This window comes from Cryptomeria japonica, chromosome 11, assembly GCF_030272615.1.
Source record: "Cryptomeria japonica chromosome 11, Sugi_1.0, whole genome shotgun sequence".
Classification (NCBI taxonomy): domain Eukaryota; kingdom Viridiplantae; phylum Streptophyta; class Pinopsida; order Cupressales; family Cupressaceae; genus Cryptomeria; species Cryptomeria japonica.
Genome location: NC_081415.1, coordinates 507,529,648 through 507,554,868, shown reverse-complemented (window position 1 = coordinate 507,554,868; position 25,221 = coordinate 507,529,648). Strand labels below are relative to the sequence as shown.

Here is a 25,221-nt window from a genome sequence, read left to right as displayed (position 1 = left end):
CTACGTTTTGCATACATATTTACCAGGAAACTTGTGCGCTGTGGGTTTTTTTTTTTTTTTTTTTTTTTTTTTTCACATTTAGCATATCGCATCACCACATTTTGCACGATTCCAATCCCCCAAGTAAACATTTCCATTTTCCCAACTATACCTCCCAGGCCCCTCTGGCATTTCCTGATTCTATGAACCTTCATAACAATCCCCATTTAAGGTTCCCTCGGAATGAACCAGTGTGAAGATCACCATTTGGAAAAATCTTTTCTCCTGTTCTGTAGCATCCTATATCTTTTGAATTTCTAGAATGCCCTTCCCTTTCACTGCAGGAATGTGATTCTAAGGATGGATATCTTTCTTCAACTGAGTGCTGTACTGTTTTCTCCTCACACTCCAAACCCCATAACTATGAGTTCGTGAGATCCAAAGGCTCCGGGTTCAACATTCACCCATCCTGTTGCATGAGAACATTATCGTCTCCTTCAAATGTGGATTGAACATCATATTCACCCAGGAGGTTGCCTATGCGGTTTTCTGTTTTTAGACCTTGACCACCACACGCCTCACGGCACTCCTGCAATGTATTCATGTTGTGCCATGTGAACATAGCCTTGTATCCACTAGAAAGAACATGAATAGTCTTGCTATCAGAAGGGGTCCTTTTTCAATATATCCTCTTGAGATCATTAGCTGCACAACTCATTGCATATGTTTTTGCAAGCAAAGGAAGCAAACGCCGCTGATGTGATGGGTAATCAAGTAACAGTATTTCTGGCTCATCGGGTTGTAGATTAAAAGCCCGTCTTGTCAGTGCATATCGAGTTGCAATTGCTAATCCAATCTTGGACTGATAGATAGCACTAACTGCAATTGTTACACGGCCAGTTATTAGAGGGGCCATGAAAGCAGCAAATCTCTGATCAGGATCAATTATTGGAGTTTGGTAATTGCAATCTGGAGATACATCAGCAACAGAGTTCAAAATGTTTTCACGTGGTATACGCAAATTGTCAAACCAAATTCGTCCATTGTCGACTCCATTTAAGCCAATTTTGTGACTACAGTCAGCAATTCGAATTCCTGGACATACATTCCCCTCTTTATCTCTTATTTGTGCAATGAATGCATGCACACCTTCATTCTTTCCATTAATAAGAAGTTGGGAGAAGACTACTGTATGGGTGGCATGATTTGCAGCTCCTCCAATCTAGTACTTTTGGGCAGACTCGCAAGGCGTGGTAATGATAAATTCTTGAGTAGAAGGATCGTAAGTGGTGATTGTTTCAATTCCACGGACATTACTGCCATGTCCAAGCTCAGTCATAGCAAAGCATCCTATCACAACAAAGTCTTCAGTATCCTGTAGCCACTTTTGATGGTGTCTCTTTGTACCAAGGAACCTGATTGCACCACCCCATAAATGAAAGTGTACACCAAGTTTTATACCTAATGAATGATCATATATTCCCAAACATTCATTAACTGCCGTTTGTCTCCTTGTTTCACGCTCTGAACTTGTGTTTGTCAGCCAACCTTTAAAAACACCCTTCTCTAACAAATAATCAATTCTCTTCATGGTCATTTCACGCTGATGTTCCATTGGCTTATTGTAATCTGGGATAGCATATACTTTTTTAGATTTCTTCTTCGCAACAAAGAGATCACTATTAGCCGTCAAGTTGAAAATCCAGTCTCGGTCTTCAACATTGTGACCATGCATCAATTCTCTCATAGCACCAATATTAAAAGTGGGTTTCTCTGTTACGCTATGCATATATCAAACTGCACCAGCTTTGGAAGTGTCCATTTTGTCCATATTCTGGAATCATCACATCCCATGATACCGCATCTTTTAGGCATTTTATCAAACAGTTCCAGCACTTTTTATATTCTTCCACATTTTGTATACAATTCTTCCAGATTTGGATCCCAAGTTCCAAGTAATCCTGTAGATTCATTTAGTCCTTCTTTGAGTTCAAATAATACTTGACCTTCAGCATTTGTTGCAGCTTTTGATGAGATTGTGTTTTATCCTTACTGAATTTCTGACTTTGGCACATGCTGGGATTGATCTTATGTAGAAATGAAGTTCGAGCACGGGCTCGTGACACTCATTCCTGTACCAGTTAATTCTGATTCCATTCAGCTCACTGTTTGAACATGCATTTAAGATTCAAATACTCTTTTTCTTTACCAACTTGTTACATTAAATTGTTCAACTTCATGATGTAGTATTGATCCTTTTAAAATACTGTAAGGTTTCACATTGAAATAATATGTCCCTTAAAACAGTTTATGCATTAACATTTTCTTTCTATGCATATCATGAATAGTAAAGTAAAAGGTTTCATATTTAAAACAAACATGTCCCTTTAATACTTCAGTTGGTTTCTTCATCATTCCACTTGATATTCTGAGATTAGTTACTCTAAAGGGTATGTCGGGCTCATACCCGAAGGGAGCCTCGGTCAAGGGCACATGCCAATTAGAGTAACTAATTATCTGCACATGAAACAAACACATTAGCATAAACATTTCTTTTTTCTGAAGCAGTGATTTGTCTTTATCTTTCCCGCCCTTTCAAAACAGAAATATGATAGACAATAATAAATGAGATGTCGTAGGATAATCTTTCATTTCTTAGATCGGTTGGATCTAACACCTCTTCTTTTTTGTGCAGGAAAGTAGGAGTTTTCAAAGTCTGAAGATCGAGAAAAAATTCACAAGAGCAGCGGGGCAGCCAATAACCAGTCAAAGCAACCCAAGGCAATGACTGGTTATCCTCACACTCATTTTTTAATTCTATCCTTTTTTGTTTTGGATATGTAGGAAAGATAAGAATGCTAAGGTCACGGCTTGTGTGAGGTTTTAAGAAACTCAGTGTATATAAATATGCTTCAGATGCATGAACTCAATTTGTAATCTATCATTGTTCAATACAAATGAAAAATATCCTCTTTTTCCTCTTTTTTAAACACTGCGATGTATCTTTTGTAAATGCAATCATTTGATAAATATGCATCATTTGGCTAAAATTACATGGGTAATGAAATTTTAGATAACAATTACTTCCTTGGTTTTCAGGTTACTCAATCTTTGGATGGGATTCCCATTTATTAGAAGAGGTATGCTCTTGATATGCTTTATATATTGGTCATGCTTGATTGCAAGCCTACCCCCACATCATTTTAGTTAGGGGTTGTGTTGTCTTCTAGTTGTTCTACTCCTTCAGTTGATGCTACATTGTTTAAGCAGTTGGTTGGCAATATTTTGTACCTAACACATGCTCATCCCGATATTTCCTTTGTGGTTGGTCCAGTCTCTCAATTCTCTCATGATCCACATGAGAGTCACTGGAAGGCTGCCAAATGTATCTTGAGTTACATCCAGGGTAGATTGCACTTTGGCATTCATTATACATTAGGAGACTCTATAATTGTTGGCTTCACTAACTCAGGTTAAGTTGGTGATGTTAATGATTGGAAGTCTATTTATAGCTTTGTTTTTTTGTCTTGGTTCCAGCTCAATTGCATGGTCTTGCAAGAAGCAATCTGCTATTGCATTATCATCTACTGAGGCTAAGTATTGGGCAACAATTCTTGCTATCCATGAGGTTTTATGAATTTTTTAGTTGTTGACAGAGTTTGGTTTTCCTCATGATGGTCCCACTATTATTTGGTGTGATAATTAGAGTTCCATTCAAATTTCTCGAAACCCAGTGAAGCATCATCAAACTAAGAACATTGAGATCCACATGCACTTCATTCAACAGTTGACTCACGATGGTCTTCTCAACTTGGATTACATACCTACAAAGGAGGAGGTTGCATACATCTTCACTAAACCCTTGGCATCCCCACATTATCTTCAACTGTGATGAATGCTTGGGGTGAAGGAAGTTGTCCTTAGGGGGTGCATCTGAGACCTTCATTCCTTTTTTAGCAATTCATGTTTCTTTTCATGCATCTCATCTCTCACTTTTGGAGAGGGTTTTAATCCCATGTGGGTTTTCTCCTTTTCTCTTTTTAGAGAGACTTCATTGGTTTGTACATGGGTACCTAATCAAGCCTTTTGTTGTCGGGACCCAATTCTACATTCATGCATTTAGAGTTTCTCTACTCACCCTAAGTTTCACTTAAGGGGGGTGTTACAACATGTTTAGCTATTAGTTGCTTTTTTACAACTAGTTATGTTTTTTTGATTTTTTGCTTAAGTTCACTTAAGAGTGCTTATTTTTAGTTGTGTACCTAGTTTAGCTTTTATGCATCTAGTTTAGCTAGAGTTGATATTTATTTATCTCTTAATGTTTGCACTTTAGTTATCTTAAATTCATCATTTTGCTTTTTTTATAAGCACCTCATAGTACAATTGCACTATATAGCATTCATTTGTGCAACTCTCTCTTGTGGAAAGTGTTTTTGTTTTTCATTTGATCTTGTAGGTGTTTGTGTTGAAAAATTCAATACTGAGATACACACAACACATCATTGAAGGTTCCATACCCAATATCAAGATCACTTTCCAATTAAATGCATATATGTTTGATTTCCCATCAAAATTGGTGGTATATTGCAAGGATCAAATGAAGACAACATAAACTATGAATATACTATATGATGAGAAGCTCTTGAATCTAGAAGCCATCTCCTCAAAATATAACCTGTAGTAGCACAAAGAGCTTGTCCTTTACTTGCACCACAAGTGTGACTCAAGTTCCCATATGAAATTATTTTTCTTTGGAATAAGAAGCAGAAGTAGACATTCTAGAAGGCAAACTGGTTCTATTCTTCTCAAGAAGATGCTTCAATTCATTAATATCCTTCTTGTAACAATGGTGTTCTTCATGTCCTAACTTCTTGCAATATGCACAAGTAAGCTTCTACTTCTTAGATGATTTCCCCTTAGGAGAGGATGTAGAATATTTTTGTTGATGAGGGGAAAATTATGCTTTATATTTTTGTGGCTTTGGCTTTGCTTGCTTTTGCCTCTTGTTGGATCCTTTCTCATGATTAGCCACCAAAGCATGTGACTTGGATGACTTGAGAATTCCCATTGTGTTCAATTCTCTTGCTCAAGTATCAACATCTTAGTGAATGAATCAAAGAATGGTGTTGTATATAGGAACTCCCCATTGTCAACTGATGAGTGTAGAAACTAGAAACAAAAGTTGCATACCTTAAAGGAAGCTTCCCCAACAAATTGAAAACCAATTGTGCATCCTTCTTTTCAATGTTACAATCCTTGAGTTGTGCTCTTAGCTCATTTTCTCTAGTGACATAATCTTTGATTGTATCAAAAAACTTGGGATCCAAACTTAGGAGATCACTTTCGAGGGTGTATCCTCTAATCTCGTCAACTTGACATTACAGTTGACCAATTTTATCCCAAGCATCTTTGGTTATCTTACACTTTTCAATATGAAAGATAAGATCAGGTGATATATACTTTCTCAACATTCCAAGAGCCATAGAAATTTTAATGAGCCATTATATTTTCAGATTAGCATTAGCATTAGGAATTGAGGGTTTTGAAATTGTACCATCAACATAATGACATACCTTTTCCATTAGTTTACTCCATGCATTATCTTTCCAAGTTGCATAATTATGTGGAGTTAAAAGTAGAAATTTAGGAGAACACATGAATAAAAAGAAAAAGACCACAAAAGAGGGAGGGAGAGGCACAAGCACACAAGACACCCCCCTAAAATGAGGATTTGGCACTTTATACTTAGTGCAGTTACAATGGCCACTTGCAAAACAAGGAAAAGTGGACTTTTGATTTCATTATTTACAACTGCCTCAATCAGGATATATTAGGCTCAAATCATTAACGCGAAAGACTAAACTAAGATCTAAGCATTACAATTGCCAAAAATAAGCCGAATAAAGCCATGTTTTGAAAGTGAAAATTTTAATCACAATAACTACAAACTGATAGCACCACTGTAAAGTTTAAAAAAAAACAAAACATGCACGATGCCCCAAAAGTTGCAAAAATTGAAAATTGAACTTGAAAAGGAGTCCATATGAGCCTGAATGATGCCCCAAAAGTTGCAAAAATTGGGATTTCATAATTTTCCAAAAATTCATGCACATAAATCAGAAAACTCCCACAACACTGTGAAGAGCACAAAATTCTACCGTAAATAAAAAAATTGCTTGAAAAAAGGAGTTCGGATGACTGAGATATCGCTATTTGAAAATTGTTTGCATAATTATGACTCCCAAATCGTCGCCGCACTTCCAAACTTCAAATGGCTCTAAATTTGGCCTCTAGAGTTGGATTTGGACAAAACCATAGGTGATTATAACTTTCTCAAACCTCTTGAATCTAATGGTGGCCTCAGATCTGACCCAACAAGCTCCAATTTTGACTTGCAAAAAGAAAGTCGTGAATCCAAAACTTCAAATTTGCTAAAAAAACCTCTCCAATGGTAAATTGATGGCACTATTTCAACTTTGGTACCATGTAAGAATTGGCTATGAAGGTAGCCACCCAAGATATAGAGGCCTAATGGAAAGCACAATAAAAAGAGAGAAATAACGTGACAAGAATACACTATATTCTTATCGATGATGCAATACAATCCAAAACATGTACATAGGAGATCCCTTGGTTATATAAACAAGGTGAGTATTGTAGTGTCCACCCTTGATTTGACCTATTTTGTCTAGAGTTGACTTTTATATTATGCTTGATAGACTTATTTAGACTATATTTGATGATTTGGATGATGATTACTCATGTGCTTCGATTACTTATTATTGATGTTAGACACTATTGGACATATGCTATTTTGATGATCTATATAGATGTTGGTATTGTCATTATTAATCGTGTGATTTGATGATATATGTATTCGATGGATTTTATATGCTCACTATGTGATGGATTATTGATAGAATTAGATTTATAATGGTTTTGATGATTATTACGATTACACTAACCCTACTTCATGATTACATTTGATGGGATGTTTATGAGATGTGTTTGACTATCTTCGTGATAGAGACGATTCCATGTCACTCATTGTGAGCGGGATGTGTCATCATGATTCTCTATCACTTGCTTGTTCTATATATGTATATGCATATGTTGTATTGTCATTTTGTGGTTGCAGGACTTTGCAGGTACCAGACATCGACTCCACCTGGCTTCATAGGTCTGAGTGTGTCTTTAGTTTCAATGGCTAATGTGGTTCAGAGATGGCATGAGTTCCCTTCACATACTTTAGGTCTAAGTTTTTCACCGTGAGTCGTCAGTGTCTTGGCATAATTCGCCATGTCAGTTAGTAAGCTTGGTCTTCTTAGTGTTGTGAGTTCGGTTTATGATAGTTGATTTACTTGATTATGTTAGAGTAATTATGTGGCTCTTGATGTGTGTGGTTTTATATTTAGTAATGATTATTTTAATGTATTTAATTTATTACTTTTGAATATTTAATTATTTGGTATTTATATTTATTTGATAATTAACGTTTATTGATTTTATGATTATTTAATATTTGGTAAGCCTTATTGTTGTTTAATATTTATTTTATATTTGTGATTTAATCTTTAATGGTCTTTGATTATTTAATTATTTATTTGATTTTCTATGGTTTAATATTTATTTGGTTCTTTAATTTATTTTATTAGTCGTTGGTTTATTTAATTTTAATCCCCGTTTGGATTATTTATTTATAGCTTATGTTTATTTAATAGTTTGACTTTTATTTCCTAAGTGGGGTGTATGAACACATTAAATTAAAATAATAATAAAACATTCTCACTTTGCTAGATAAGTATATTTTATATTTACTATACCTACCCTTTACTCTCATTGGCTAAATTCAAAATGGGAGAATAAACTATAATATATGGTGGGTTGGTAAAATATATTCTAAAATGGAATATTTTGATTGGTTGAGATTGAGGCTAGGATTTTTTATTATTGTTGCTTTTTATTTTCTTTCCCGTGATGGTTTCCGGGTTGGCTATTCTTTGGAAATTTTTCCTGCAAGCATTTTTCCTTTGGCTTTGAATTTTTACTCTTGGTTTTGGCTTGAGCTTGGTTGGATTTTGGCTTGGCTTTGTGGGAGCTCTTCTTCAGCTTCACTCCATCACTTCAGGTTGAAGGTTGGAGTTCTTTTACTTTTGTATTTTAATTTTTAATGGGTTTTTTGTATGCTTCGTGTCCGTACATTGTTTTCGGGAGATGGGCTGAGATAGTTTGTTATTCTATAGTTTTAATACAGTTTGGAGTTTAATATTTGGGGAAGAAAACTTTATGTTATTTGAGATTGTGTATAGTGCTGGGAATAATATTTCTGGTTGTCTGAGGATGCCATTTCACGGCTTTGTAAATTTTTTGTATAAGCTTGTGTTGTTGAATCATTTGTTTGTATGGGAGTTTGAATGGATTTTTCCCCTTTGTGAGTCTTTTAGCTTGAAGGTGTTTGGATTTGGTTTCATTGGTTTTTCTATGAGTTTGAAGTGGTTCTGTATGCGTATTGTCGTGAAGAAAATTTGGTTGGATCTTGGTTTACAGTTAGAATTAATTTACCTTGTTTATATCTTAATATTCCTTGTTTCTAGGCATCACTGTTCATTTATTTTTCGAGCCCTTTGGTTAAGTCTGGATTGTTATATTTTACCCGCAAGATTTCTGAGTTTTCCGTGTGATTTGTGTAAATGCATTGTTTCAGCAAATGTGTTGTCTAAATGTGTAAATGCGTTGTTCTGTATTGTGTTCACGCTATTTTGCACAATACAAGCGTCGTCTCAGAAGATGTAAGCGGGAATCTGGGAATGCATGCGCTGTCTTAGAGGATGTAAGCGTAAATCTGGAAATATTTGTGTTGTCCTATAAAATGTAAGCATTGTTATATTTGATAGAAGCATTGTTCTATGGGATAAAAGCATTAAACTGTTTGCATTATATATTTTCTTAGTTTTGGTCATTTTTGAGGTATTGTCTCGAGTTGATTTTTTTGTACCAGAGGCTTTATTGAGGTCTGCTAATATTTCCCAGTTTTGGGTTTGATCAGTTTTGATATATTTTGATGGTTTAACGTATTTTTACCTCTCCATGTCTTTGTGGATATTTTAGACTCTCTCCATGTTGATGAGCCATGGTTGATGAGTACTTGTTATATTGTTGTTTTGGACCAGCAAGTGAGTTGGCCTTGTTGTGATGTTATCTCCTTATCTGTTGGTAGATTTGATGGCTTTTTTTGCCTTGTAATACATTGGCCAAGAGGCTCATTTTTTTATATTTGATGTTGTTGTAGCCTTGCATATGTTGTGGGAGTATGTGTGGAAGTTATTGGCTGCATATGAGTGTTACTTTCATATTGTATTTTGGTTAGAGCCTCTTGTGACTTATTGTTGGGCCATGTTAGGGGGAGTGGGCTTCCTTGTGATGACCAAGGTCATGAGAGATAGGCTTGCATGAGGTTCCTTGTAAGGATGCACGAAGTCTAGACTAACAGGGCACATTGGAGTTTTCCATGATTTGTAAATAAGTGATAACCTAATAATTGATGGGTCGGGTAGCTAGATTAATTAATAAGATGATAAATTGATTTGAGCCTCATGACTTAATCCTAGGGAGGATGTTTTAGGATAATCATGAGAAGGTTGTGAAGATGGAAAGCTAATCTCCCTTAGTCTCTCCTAGGTTGAGATGGCTCCATAGGAAAATGTCCATAAGGTTAGTGCCTTATGTTATTATGTTTTGAGGATGACATGTGATGACACTCCACTCCTACATGTGTTCCCCTTTATGATTTATGATTATGCTTATTGGATGCATTTATGTCTTGATGAGTTATACGCCTCTGGGAGTTAATTCTTATTGTATTGTGTGAGTTCTTGCATGAGAGTCCTTGTGTGGTTAGTCTCTTGGTTAGGGTGCCAACTTAGGTTTAGAGAGTGTGTTGGGACCTTGTGTCATCTCCTAGCACGAGGGGTGGTTCCTTTGGTTCCACATGGTCAGGAGGTTGGTTCTTTTTAGCCATTGGGATGTTCTCTTGGATTATTCTTGTGTGGATGTGGATTCTTCTTCATGATGGACTATGGATGTACCTTGTAGCAGATTTATGTAATGAATAAAGTGGAATGCATGTAATGTAATATTCTTGTATATAGTAAATGGGTTCTTGTAGTAGAAAGAGCTACACTCATGATGTATTTAATGTACTTGTATTTATAAGATGAATTGTAGTTGGAATTAGAATTAAGTCATATTTGTAATGAAACATTAGGGATGAAATTGTACTATTGTAGAGATGTGATCTTATGGTTGGAGTAGAAATGGATTCGCATTGTAGTTCAGCTGTATTATTCCATGGAATGTATAGGAAGCAAGTTAGAATGTAAATTAATCTTGAAAGAGGAATATTCATAGATTAAGAAATGAATATGTTAGAATGTGCTAATTAGATCTAGTGAAGATGAATGATTCATATAGATGCATTGGTAGAAAAGAAATTATGCATATCGTGGGGGATAAATAATATCGTAGGTTACATATCTCATGGGTAGAGAATTAGAATATGATGCATTAAATCAAGATGAAATATGCCTATCATGTGTGTAGTATGTTATTATGGTAATTAAGTAATGATGTTGGAGTACCCTAGGGAAAGGTTAATGATGTTATGTTATTTCCGCTTGCGTTATTTGATGAAATGAGCAAGGATGTATGTTCATATTGGTTAACTGGTTAATGAATGCAATTAGATGGAGATGTTATGTATTGCATTAGTTGTTATTAGATGTTAATAAAGAAAAAAATTATCTCCATTTGCATGTTATATGTTTAGTTTCTCTAGGGTATTTTGGTGGGCATTACAAGTACAAGGGAGTGAATGAGATTATAACAAGTGTCATTAGCTCATGGCATGATAACACCACTAAAGGTGGATCACCAACCAAAGGTGGAAAAGTGCAACCATTATAAGTGGATAGGATAAAGTAATAACACGATAAGTCCACCTAAAGTGGTAATGCCCCAACTACTCCTATGTAATTCCCTAAGTAAGCTTAAGTAAAGTGTAACTAGGAACTAGGTGAGAAATATCCAAGGTAAAATACCTTAATTACACCAACAAAACTCTTTGGGCTCCCTTTGGAGTACTAGAATGAACAAGTTTTTCATGATATTGCAAATTATTTTGGTTAATTTTTATCTATTTACAATGTCATAAAATCTATGAAACACTTAGCTTTTCTATATTTTGGGTATGCGGTGATATAAATAGGTAGGTACCAAATGTTATAAAACTAAATATGGTGTTTGGGAGAGAAAAATCCACTACAAGTCCTCCTTGCAAATTTGCATGCATTTCCAAGAAGTTTGCATTTCTCCCATTCTTGCCAAGCTTTTGAAAAAATGGTACCATGATTCCCCTCGTTGTTGGGAAAGAGTGTCAAAATGTTATTTATTTAGAAACATAATACAGGGAATATAAAAATTTTTTTTATATATTTTGATGGTTCAAGCCTTATGGGGGAAATGAGGGGATCTACCCTTGAGAACAAGAGAAAAATTGAAGTAAATAAGTGTGAGTTGGCTAAATTTGGCTCCTAAGGACTAGACTTGGACTCCTTTCTAGAATTCTTTGGCAATATTTTTCTTTAAACCTCCATGATCATGTTTGGGTTGTTATTTTATTGTGGCTCTACTATTTTTGGGGGGCCTCTCTAACTCTTATAGTAGCTTTATTTTTGTCTCTTGCCTCCTTTTACTTGTTTTGGTGGTTTAGTCTCATGTGGTTTATGCTTGTTCTTATTGTACAAGGTCTTGGGGCCCTTACATGTTAGGAAAATAACGTCTCAACATTGCAATAATAAATAGGTATTGTTGATAAAAGGTTACTGTTGATACAAGAATCTTGACTAATTATCATTAGGTCATAGATCTAATAGTGGATATTTTGTGCACTTTGTTTGCCCTAGAAGGCAACCCTATTTTATGAGGGCATTATATTATGGTTGCTAACTATGATGTATTCTAAAAGTTTGATAGTTGTTGAGTTACCTTTGGATCTTTGTTGGTTATACTCCTATAAGAAGCTTTCTTTGCAAGAATACTCTAATATGTTTTTGATTTCTCAATAATATATTGGATAACTTTTGGAGCATGGGGTTTTCCTCCCAAAAGGGTTTTCCGCACATAAATCATTGTCTTGTGGTATGCATGCTATTTATTTTTATTTCTATTAAGTTTTTGTAATTGTTGTAAAGATTTGTAAAAGAAATATTTACCCTTCTCTCAAGATTATTGTAGGAATGTGTTCCGCTACCATAACTTCCTTCAATTATAAAACCTTATTTTGGTCTGAGAAAAAACACACATAAAAAATCTAAGTTTATGGGACATACATATATGCATAAACAAATTTTATTTTAGATGAGGTCATCATCATGGTTCAATTGTATGCAATTGAATAACTAATATCCAACATTGAAAAAAATGATATAGTGAATTCGACAACAAGGAGTGTAAGCAAAATTGTTGGAAACTTGAGTTGTTGTGTTGTGTTGTCATTAATGTCAATGTGTCTTATGTTGTCACTGATGTCACTATGTATTGTAGATGGTCCAAAAATGTATGTTCAAATGTTGTTATGTGGTCTGGTAGTGATATTGAGGTATTTATGGAAGGTTGGTGTAGTGGGAGCTTCAATATGCACAAAATAGTATTTATGTATGAAAGTGTTTTTAATGTCCCAGTGGAAGAATTATTTGCATTCCTTTGGTATGTGAAGATTATGGAGTGCAGTTTTGGATATAATTTTTATGATATGTGTATGTTGTACTATCAAGTTTACAAGTCCTCTGTTTCTAAGATGGTGGAATTATTTGTTCCTATTTTTGACAGTGGTGGTCTATCAGAACTAGTCCGAAGAATGCTTGTTGGTTCTCTGATTTTGTTGATTCAAGTGTTGTGGCTTGGAGGACATGCTTATTTGGTTTGTGCAGTGTTCCAACTCAATTTTTCTTGTAACATACCACTAATTCTAAACTTAAATAAAATAGGTATCTATCTTTATTAAGATAAAAAGCTTGAGTATTTCAAATAAAACATAATTGCTTCAGCTGAAAATGAAAACTAACTAACTACCTACTCTTCAACATAATAAGTATTCTAATTGATAACCTGAAAGTAAGTTAATCTTCAAAATGAACTAAACATGAATCATAATCTACAAGCATAAGTAATTAACATGATCATTTCACTTTTAAAAAGAAAGAGAATAAAGTTCAAAGATTACAAATCATTAAGCTTTCCGACTAGAGTTTTCTATAACAAGGCTCAAAATAGTTTGGAAGAGGAAGATAATCATTAAGAGTTTTTCCATCCAACCATACGCTTGGCATTCCCCCGCACTTTGTCCAATTGGAAGTGGCCCTACCCTTCTCGAGGGTGCAAAGTAAGAATTCTAGATCTAGTTGCCATCTTGCCATCTAAGCCTAGTGTTTACAACCTACACACAACTAGTTGGTCACATGCTAAAGGTACCCCCTAACTAGTATGACCATTTGAGTAATAGGTGCATCTAATTCATGTGAATTGACAGTCGCATGCTTTAAGTAGCACCACCTTGGCCAAGGTTTTAACATTGCAAGCATGTTCAATGCGTTATTAGTATTTAACACCCTTGCTCGACTTGATCATACTAGAGTTCAAATGACTCACAAGTTACATAACATCTTGGAACGACTAACCCATTGGTTTTCATAACCATATAGTTACATAATCTGTCTCATTGCTACTGACATTAATGGTCTACAACTACCTTCATGGGTTTGCAACATAATTGGACCCGCCAATTGTTGTACTACTAACTCTAATGGACTCAATTGTCAACATGGGTTCCATTTAATTATAACTTCAGTTTTCTTGCTCAGCTGATCAGAGAATACAAATTAAGATTCAATAGATAATTACAGTTTAGAGAGCATTCTGATTAATTAGCTTTTATATTTTACACATTTCAGGACAAGCCAACTGCTTACCGTCCCTTGTCCCAAACGGTCTCAACTACCCATCGGGTGAAGTTTTTTTGTTTCCTACTATTTCAACTCAATAGAGGCATTCCTCTATGGCTTTACTACAAAATTAGTTCTTTTAAATCACTATAAGCATTCATTTTATCAGGTTATTGATGTTCAACTATTGTCTTGTTATAAGGTTCCTTCTCGCAGTCATTATGTCAAACTCAAAATATATATATGCACTCAAGTGCGATGAGCCATATTCCAGATTCTTAATGCACAGTACTTAATGATATCTTTATGTTATCATAATGACTTCTACAATGAAACAGATACATGCTGATAAATATTCAATTCTTAACATATAATAGCAAGCAATACAAGGAATATATTATGACAGTATTGGCTCTTCTATAAACATAATACATAATGAAATAAACATGCATGTGTGTAGGCGATGACTGATGATAGAATAAATCAACTACTGGATGATTCCACTCGAGCACTCCTTGAGATCAAAACTTCCAGTGCTAAACAACAAGTCATCTTGGAGATCTTACTGCGAGAGTGGTGGAGTGGATGCTACGTTTTCCTCAATTCAAGTTAATTAATTATCAAGCTTCATCATCTCAGCTATAACAGTCGTAGTTAATAAATGTGGGTTCTTGAATTATTTAATTAATGCCCCTCAATATAGATATATTAATATGTATTTACATAAATGAAGAATTGGATTGAATTCAAATGACATTCATATTTTAATTATGAAGAAATTGATAATCTCTCTCTTTTTTCATTAATTATAGATGTTACAAGAGATAGACCAAGATTACCTAACTAACAAGGTCACGTCAATTTCACCCTTGATACCAAGATTACGACAAACCCTCAAGGACAACTTATCTCTAGGTTTAGGCTCGGTGGAAAATTTGACCTCTTCTGAAGTCTGCATTCCTCTCCTTGATGATACTCTCCCTCCCTCCTAAGGGTGTAGCTACTCTTGCATCCACTTTAGACAAATCTTATCTTTTATAATTTCCAAATATATATACAATAAATATTATCAACATCAATCACTCATGTCAATATTTCGGCCAGCCTTAAACTACACACACTAAGCAACATATTAAGCCTAGAAAATGGTAGTCAACTCTGAGTGTTGAACACTTTTAAGCCTAGAAGTGTATTCTTAGCATGACCACACACCTTAAGCAACATATTAAGCCTAGAAAATGTCAGTCAACTCTAAGTGTTTAACACTTTTAAGACTAGAAGTGTAAGCTTAGTGTGTGTGATTTAAGTCGTTCCCAATATTTCCATCTCACTGATGATTATACATCTCATGTATGAAAATAAATAAAATATTGATGACATGCCAATCTCAATTGCAACATCCAAAATAAAATCATTAATGAAAATAGGGATGTAACATTTATAGTGATGGTTTAATTAGCGAGTGGATTTATGGTGTTGAGTGTTCAGTGATGTCAGGTGGGTTGGTTTTTGGTTGACTAAGGTGGTGTATCGTATTTGGCTCATGCCTTTTTGGTCTAGATATACTTTTATGGTTTAATATTGATGATGATATGGATCCATTATGGTGTGTAGATCTGCATTTTTTTTGTGCACTAGAGAATGGTTTTGGGCTAACCGGTTGGTGTGCCACACATTTCATTTGATACCGACCTTGGAGGATGTGTTAGCATATGTGGTCCATTGGAATTATTTGGAAAGGATGTGTGGTGATGTTTGGGTCCTCTCTATTTTCTAGAGTGGATCACATTTGACATTTTTGGTTCCAATAGCCTATTTTATGTAATTTTGTATATTATGTTTGTGGCCAACCTAGTTAAGGGTTTTAGTGAATTATCTTGTATTAGCTATGAATGATACACAAGCAGATTTGATATAGCATAAGTGGAAAAGACAATTTGTGAAGAGATTTGAGATAGTGATTGTTGTCAGATATGTTTTCCATGATATTGGTTGCTTAACACAATGGTTCAAGGACAATTTCATGATCACTAGATCTTGCTCATTTTAGTTCATTTGATCTTCTGCATCTACCAGAAGAAGGTGTGTTCCTTTTGGCAATTTTTACACCTTTGTATCTTGCCCTAAGGTTGTGTGCCTTAGTAGATTGCAAGTCCTTTCAAGGGTGGTGAGCTCCTTGGTCTCAAGCCTAAACTTTGTAATCAGTTATTCATATTGGGAGTTTGATTCTCATCATGGTTTTTCGTTGTTTAGTGTTTTCCACATTTAAATTATCAGATAGATAGATAGATAGATGTTTCCCATCCACATTGTAAGCATATATAGGTTGTGGAAATTTAAGTTGTCATCGGAAGAAAGGGGACTCATTAATTAGTTGCTAGAAATAGACAACTTGATCATTCAAAACCATTCTTTGAATATTAAATATAACTAATGGAATTCAATCTTAGTAGTAATTTATGAATCATATGGATTTCATATTTATTCTAATTGTGTAACCTTCTATAATTGAGAGTTAAACTTATAATTTAAAAGAAAATAAGGAAATTTTAAAAAGGGATATTACATTTATAAAGTTGTCATAAAACTCCTTGCAGTTCTGTAAGCTCAATCAAATTGTTTCCTTTCAACATGCCTATATTATGTACACCCTTTATCCATATGACCAAATGCTAGTATACGAAAAACCTATACTACTACTCATTAAAAAATATATATAATCTACATATTATACATTATATAATAAAAAAATCATCTTATTTAAAAAATATGCATGTTTGAGTGGAATACCTTGCCCATAGATCTTTTTCTTGAAATGATAGAAGATACCTCATTATAATCTTACAATTTTAAATTTAAGAAAAATATATGATTTAAACTTTCACATTTGAGAGTAATGAAAGAATATAGTTTCTAAGGTCATAACTTTAATATATGTTATTGTCTCTCATCCCACTTTGGAAGATGATCACTAACCATCTTTATCCTTATCTCCCGACTCACTTCATCTGTACAAAATAAGTATAATTAGTTTAGCTTAATTAAATATAACTAAAGTAAAAAATAAATATTTTTAGTTTAGAAATGGAATAAGGAGGATGGTTATAGTTAGTTTAATAGTTGAAATATATGTTAAATATATGAGATTTTTAAATCATTTGATGTTACACTTGGAAATAATGCATCTTTATTGAGATGCTTAGGAATTTGTGTTGGACTTTTGCATTTTTATTAGAAGACATTGTCACAAGTCTATGATGAATTCATAGTTTCAAATTTGCATTTAGGCTAAAAATTTTATTTGGCATTTAGTGGTGTTATTTATAAAGTTTCCTAATATCTAACCTTTTACCTTTCCCTTTCTAAATGTTTGGTTATTTGGCCAAATGTAAAAATTACCTTATGGGTTGTCAATTAGTCATAGGGAAGCAAGTTCTCCTAAATCAACCCTTAGAAAGTGAACACAATTGGAAATAGTATGCAAGTTTAATATGTTGATTCTTATTCTTTTTATTGCACCAAATTGATATGTATTACTATAGATTACTCCAATATTCTAAAATGATTGATTAGGACATGGATATTTTATGATTAGAATGAATGCATTGAATTTGTTTAAATACTAATGCATAACATCAAATTGCATCAAACATTTGTTTGGTTGACTCAAGGTAGAAATTTGAAGGATAATGGTTGACCCAATTTGAATTTTAAATCTTAAATTATAAAGTTGTGAGGTGGTCATCATGACTAGGAACTTACCCTAGAATGAGATAATGATCAAATCTAAATGGAAAGTAACATGAAAGTAGATACATAGATAGATGTGAAGAATAGGTAGATAAGACAAATATATGAGTGTATAAATAAATGAGATAAAGCTAAGTGTATAGCCATATACACTTGCTTGTATTTGAATAAAAAGTGTATAGCCATATTTACCACTATATACAAGTACCAAGAAATTAACACAACTAAATAAAAACTAATATAAATATACAAAATTTTACTATTATAACTATTAACCTTATACCACCATTTTTGTCTTTAAACCCATTAATAAACATCAAAAATATTAAAAAGAACATTTGAAATATCATTTCTCCCTCCACGTCCCTAGCACAATCTGCTTACAATAGCAACATGTGGTGTTGCATGTGGGCGTGCTTACAATAGCAACATGTGGTGTTGCATGTGGGTGTGCACTCATTAATTGTTAACCTCTACCACTAAATTCACTATAAGGCCTCAAATAATCAAATAATGTAAGTTGTAGGTTCATTCCAAAGAGCTCCAAGTCTAGTCTAGGGAAGGGAATATCCAGCTAAGGTGCCATACACCATACTTGTTTAGTTTTTAGAATGCCTTCTCAATTTTAATTTTTTATATCAATTATTTTATTCTTTCTGATGTTGGGAAGACACTGTCCTATTGATTTGTTACTTGCACTATTAAAATGTAAAATATTTGAGTTAATTGGACATTTTGATATATTGTAAAGATGGAGAATTAAATATAATGTTTTTTTTCTCTTTTTTTACACTATTTTTATGAGTGTTTATTATTCTGATACAATGTATAACATTTTTTAGGTCAATTTTTAATGGTTTATGGATTTGAATTTCATTAGATATCTTAATTTTGTTCATCTCATTGTTTACTACCTACATCTAAAAGAAATGGTGTTGATAAATACATTATAAGAATTTGCTAGATTGAGATTGTTCACCTTTGATCACACCCCATTACTAAGTCAATGGTATGAGATAATTATTGAAGACATCATGAAGATATATAGTATGCTTAGAGTTGAAGAAAAGTATGTGAACCTATCTTCTATTGACATTTGTAGTCATGAGATTTGAATCATGCTATTCTCCAACATTTTCCTTTTTACTTCTCAATGATCTCTCCCTAAAATTGCACTTCCAACAATCTTTTTGTCTCCCTTCCTATGACTCAATCCCTTGATAGTATCAATGATTTTTCTTTTCAATATCAAAAGTTGATTGGGTAAAAGCACCCCAAAATAAAGGTAAATTTACCTTAAAAAGAACTATACCCCTCAAAAAAATTAAGATGACTCAAATAATTCTTATATAGTATGATGTGGATACACTCCAAAATATCATAATTAAAAAACCATGAATTTACCACTCCCCTCTCTTTGTTATTTTTTTATCCTTTACCCCTTAAGTGTTAATATATATATATATATATAAAATATCGAGAGACCAAAATAAGGAGAGTTTATACAAAAACGAGGATGGGAGGCAAAGCCTTAGCCATTAACCAGTGGGATTATCCGATTGAACAAAGACAACCTCCTACACAAAAAAGAGTTACGAGAGAGAGTATATACAGTGAACCATATACATCAACTAGAGGCTACTGGACACTTATTGCAAAATCTCATCCTGGTTTCCATCCATGTTGTCCATCCTTGTGGCCCTTCCATCCACACCACCTTCTTCTGCTCCAGGACTTGGGTAAACATTTCGAGCCTATCAAAGTAGGGACCTCTGTTGTCCCTGAGTTCCTTGATTAGTTTCTTTAGAGCCTCATCGAATGCAGTCTGGTTTTCCGCAATTCTAGCCCATTCAAAGCCATCCTTCATCTCATATATGAACATGGTTGCTTGGCCATCCCTGAGGAAACGTAGTAGCTTCTCCCTCTTAACATTCATCAAAAAACATACTTGCACAACAATTTTATAACGTGTGAGTTTCTTAAAAAACCCAGTAAGAGTCCTATCAGTACCTTGGAATTTTTCCTCATTTCTAAGCTTCCAAATAAACCAAAGTATGAAAGAAGAGAGAATTTGCCAAAATAGGTTAGCATCCTTCTTGAGGCCATGAATGAATCCAGCAATAATATCAAGAGTACAGACATGTTCAGTAATGGAAATTCCAAACATCAGCCAGACCTCTCTGGCAAAAATGCAGTCAAAAAAGATGTGCCGCATAGTCTCAAGCTTCCTACATACAGAGCATAGGTCAAAGGCAGCAATGTTATTCCTAATAGGCAGTCTATCCAACATCAGTTTCCACCCGAAGCATTTTATTTAGGGGGGATGGGGGACTTCCATAATTTCTCGAATGTTTTCTGCCAGACAGATGTATTAAGGTCAACATACCAGAGGGACTTAATATGATCAATCACCGTGGTATCATGAGTGAGCAATTTGTAGATAGATTTGGCTTTGACCTTGGAGAGGAGGGAGCCATCCTTCCATTGGAATGAGAGGTATTTGTGAGCATCTACATCAGTGTTCCTAGGAAGATCTAGACAAGCACAAGCATTTTTAATCATATTGTAGGTTCTCTTATGTGAGGCAGGGAGGCCAAACTTATTGCTAAGGTCCTCCCAACTGATGAGATTATCATGTTCCAAGATGTCCATGAGGTATTTAATGCCTTTATTATACCAATTCCTAGTAGAGCAGCCTTGGGTTAAAGCGAGGGGTTTATAGTTATGGTAGAGATTCCACCATATTGACCTTTCCCCATGCAGAGTATTATTACAATCAATATTAGAGTTGGTAATAAGTTTACGCACATGCTCCCAGGCCTTCCAGATGGATTTAAACACCCAAGTGCCTTGAACAGACACAAAGAATCCGCCTGCTATCAGATAACTAAAGGGGAGGGCTTTCCAAGATTTGGTAGACTTGGGGATGTCATTTTGTATCTTATTTCTGACAAGGATCTTCCAGGGTTCTTGTCCTTCCAGGGCACGAAATATCCACTTGGCAGCCAGGGAAACTCCTTGCATTCTGAGATCCTTAAGTCCCTGCCCACCAAGTTTCTTATCTATGTGGCACCAGAGCCATTTGACCGTGTGGGCCTTTCTTTTACCCTTACCATCAAACCAAAGGAAGCGCCTGATAGATTTTTGGATCTCATAAACTTGGTAGTTACTGAACATCCAGACAGAGGAGTAGTACAAACTATAAGAGGAGAGGATTTTTTGGCAGACTTGGATCCTACTAGCCAAGGATAGGATCCTATTGTCCCATTTATTAAGTTTTTTGTCAATCTTTTCTTTGACCCAAATCCACATATCCTTGAGAGAGGGAGAGACAGAAAAAGGGATACCGAGGTACCTAACTATTTATTGGGTCCTCCCCATGAGTATCCAACTTGCTGAAGCCAGTTTGGGGGTTCCTCGTTCCACCCAAGCAGGATAGACTTGGAATTGGAGATATGAGCACTAGAGGCTCTGCTAAAGGTTGCAAGCTTTTGATTGAGGGAGTCAATGTTATGCCTAGAGAGCTCCAGGAAGAGCGCAGTGTCATCAGCAAGTTGTATGTTGAGCAATTCAGAGTCATCTGACATCTTAATGCCATGAACTTTAGGGGATAAGGTATCATCTCTTAGGAGGTAAAAGAGGGCGTCTGAGGCAATGACAAACAGAGCAAGGGAGAGGGGGCAACCCTGTCTAATGGATCTAGAAAGAGGAATAGACTCGGAAAGTGATCCATTAACTTCAACTAGGGTGGAGGCATCTTTGAGGAGAATTTAGACATATTTATAGAACTCGCTAGGGAAACCAAAGGCTTTGAGAATCATGAGGATGAAGTCCCATTCCACCTTGTCACAGGCCTTCTCAAAGTCTACAAGGAACACGACAGTATCTTGATTTGAAGTTTTGGCCCATTCCATAGATTCCCAACTAGTGACAAGGTTCTCCAAGATATACCTTCCTTTAATGAATCCTGTTTGGGTAGAGCAGATGAACTTGGGAAGGATCTTCTCAAGACGAGAGGCTAGAGATTTGGCCAGGATTTTATAAGAAACGTTGAGGAGAGTAATTGGCCTCCAGTTTTTTATGAGGGCTTTGTCCCCATCTTTTGGGATAATTTTAACAATGCCCCTATTGATGGACTCCCCAAGGGTGCCACTATCAAATGCTTTGGTGTATATGTCATAAAGGTCTTTGGTGACCCACTCAATATTGGTCTTGTAAAACTCAGCAGGAAGTCCATCGGGGCCTAGGGCCTTATCATCCTTGAGGGATTTAATGGCATCAACGATTTCTATCATAGAGATTTTGGTCTTGAGAGAAAGAGCTCCAGCCTCAGAGATTCTTTTTGGGATAATGTTATTGCACCTATTTCTAGCCTCTTTTGAGGCTTCACTATCTTTTGGGATAAACTTCTTATTGAGAGGATTGTTGTTAGGGATGGAGTTCCTAGTATTGATGATAGCAATGGTAGGGAAATGGTCAGATAAGGTTATTGGCAGAACAACCACCGAGTTCCCCAAGTGGTTAAGGGAGAAGGAGAAGAAAATTTGATTAACATAGAACCTGTCTAATCTAGAGTAAATTCGGTTGGGGCCTTGCTGAAAGTTGCACCAAGTGTACCATAGGGCAGAGGATTCAGATTTCTTGCCCTCAAGGGGGTCAAATAGCTGCATGTGTTGTTTAAATCTATCCCAGTGAGGTTTCTCTTGACACTTCCATTCAAAAGGGATACCCCCGACCTTATCATCTTGGTTTTCAATCATGTTAAAGTCTCCAGCCATGACCCACGGGATACTTGGAAGGGCTGCCAACCAATTCCAGAGGGACACTCTTTCCCTATGATCATTAGGTGCATATATAGAACATACCCCAAAACAAGAGCCTTTGATATCCAGGGAGGCCCAAGCCACTCTGTTACAAGGGGAGACGCCCCTATCCCTAATGTGATTTTCCCACTTAGGGTTAATGAGGAGACCAACTCCACCCTTTCCCTTAGGATGATTGGTGCATATTTTGATCACATCTCTCCAAATAAAATCAAGTGCAGTGTCAAGGGAGAACTCAACAGATTTAAGCTCTTGAAGCATCAAGAAATCTAGATGTTTATGACAATTCAGAATCCTCTTAATAACAAACTTTCTATCAGGCGACTCCAAGCCTCTAATATTCCATGAGATGTATTTCATCAGAAAAGGGGATTAAGAGGGACTGTTTGGGAGACCATTTTGATCTCCAGACTTTTTCTTATTTTTGGAGCCAAAAGGCCTGCCTTTCTTTTTAGCCATGGAGGAACCTTTCATGAGGTCATCCTCTTCCTCACTAAGCTCAGTTAGCTTAGTTTTACCATCTGCAGTTTCTACAATGTTCGACCCAGGTACTTGGGAGCCTCGAAAGCCAAGGAGCATTGAGCTAGACTTAATGTCCTCTAGTCCCTTATTAGCATAAATGACTTCAATAATATGGTTGTCCTCTATTTCATTTAGCAGAGATGCAGTCACAGGGTTGGAGGTGTTAACATCAGGGGTAACCTCTACAAATAATGTGGATTTAGATCGTTTGGGGGTCCCAGACCTGAGCACCATTTTTGCAGGGTTATCACTCATGCTAGCATCACCAACACCATGATCAGTCTTCTCTAAATTTTTAACCATATTTTTAACCAGGGAGGTGGTCGGAGTTTGTGAAGCTTTTAGTATGTCATCATTCATAGTGATGGGGTATTCGCTACTGGTGGTCAACTGATTAGCATTTTGGTCACTAGCTCGGATTTGATTTAAGGCGAGTTGTTGGGAATTCTTTCATCTCCACTTTCTTGATGTGACTATTTGAAAACAATCAGAAGGCGAATTCTCAAAAATTTTAGAGGGAACGGAAGCAGGATTGAGGGGTTCGGTAGTGGTGTCAACAATCATTGGATTTAATTCAATAGGGATGAGGCTAGGAACCGAGCTTAGGGAGGGATCATCTTTAGGGTTGGTATTATTTCCAATAGGATGAAGGTTTCTTGGGTTAGGGATCGACTCCTTATCGAAGCTAGGGTTTTCAGATGTTCCTGCTAGGTTAGTGTTATTTTTTTGTTTCCTGCGGTTGATGATTGGGCAGTTCTTCCGAAGATGCCCTTCTTTTTTGCACAAAAAATAGGCGTTCAGTCTTCCAAGTATTTCAACAGGGCAAATTAATGTTTCATCACCGATGTTAAGGTTTAGCAAAGGAGTGATGTCGACCCCAGGTTTAATGGATATAAGTATTCTTGCATCAAGGTTAGGGACTAAACGCATTGTTTCATCAACCCAAATTATTCTCCCAAATGTTTCCAATACCTGGGGAAGAAAACGCCATAGGAAGGGAGGGACATCCTTAAGGATGACCCATCTAGGGCTTGAGAGTGCAAGAACTTCCTCATTGACGGCCTCTGAAGACCAGGCTAGGGCACGAAAGGAGGTGTTCCCAACAGTCCAGTATTGTCTTTTAAGAATTTCAACCTGGGATTCATGATTATTAAAAAAGATAATATACAGACCTTTCTGGACTTGCCTACAGAATGAAATCTTAAGCCCTAACTTCAAATTCCAAAGATTATGAAACCAATCATCTAGGAATTTCCTAGGCGGGCATTTCTCAATATTAACACAAGCGAAAAAAATTGCAGTATCGCTTAACCTAGTTTTTTCGGAAACAATTTCTTTCAACATTTCATCGTTTGGTGAAATGCAGAAAGAATTTGAGGGCACGGTAGGGCTCTTACCTTCCTCACTGGGTTGTTTTCCTCCAGGAGTCTTAAAAAATCTCACACTAGGGTGGACTCCATGGGCAGACGGAGCAACGGTCTCTGCAAAGGTTTTCTTTCGGGTTGAGTGAGCTTGCTTAGAAGGTTTAGCAATCTCGGCAAATGTTTTTGTTTGGCTTGAATGAGGCTGCTCGGTGGGTTGAGGAGAATTAATGGCAGTGCCATCAGACTCAGGCTCCATTGGGAGCTACAAAGGAGTCACACGAGCGACTAGAGGAGTGATTAATGGTTAAGTTAACGTGCAGAAAAAATACATTAAGCGCAGAGCAGAAAGTAAATGCAGAATAGTAATAAGGGCATGAAGTAAATGCAAAACAATAATAAGGGCATGAAGAGAAGATGCAAACCACGTGGAGGAGATTAACTCCTCCACATCCTCGTAGAGTTGGCCATGTCAGACAACGCAGGCGATGTTGGAGAGCAGGTAGTCCACAAGTTCACTCCAAAATTCACAATCCGAAATGAAAATCAGATCAACGCCACTAGAATACAATACCCTTTCTCCAAAAAAGTTTACAGCGAGTGACCGTTGGAGAGCAGGCAGTCTGAAAGTTCACTCCAAAATTTGCAGTCCAAAATGAAAATCAGATCAACACCACTGGAATACAAAACCCCTACTCCAAAAAAGTTTACAGCGAGCGACCGTTGGAGAATCCAGATTCTATTTTAGTATTTCTTCATCGCTTTCGCTCGCAGCAACAACTATCGAAG

At 35.8% G+C, this 25,221-nt stretch overlaps 1 pseudogene; it reads right to left on the bottom strand.

Moving 5' to 3' along the window:
* Window positions 1–453: 453 nt before the first annotated feature.
* LOC131068364 (acyl-coenzyme A oxidase 3, peroxisomal-like) lies at window positions 454–1,718 on the bottom strand (annotated as a pseudogene).
* Window positions 1,719–25,221: the final 23,503 nt, after the last annotated feature.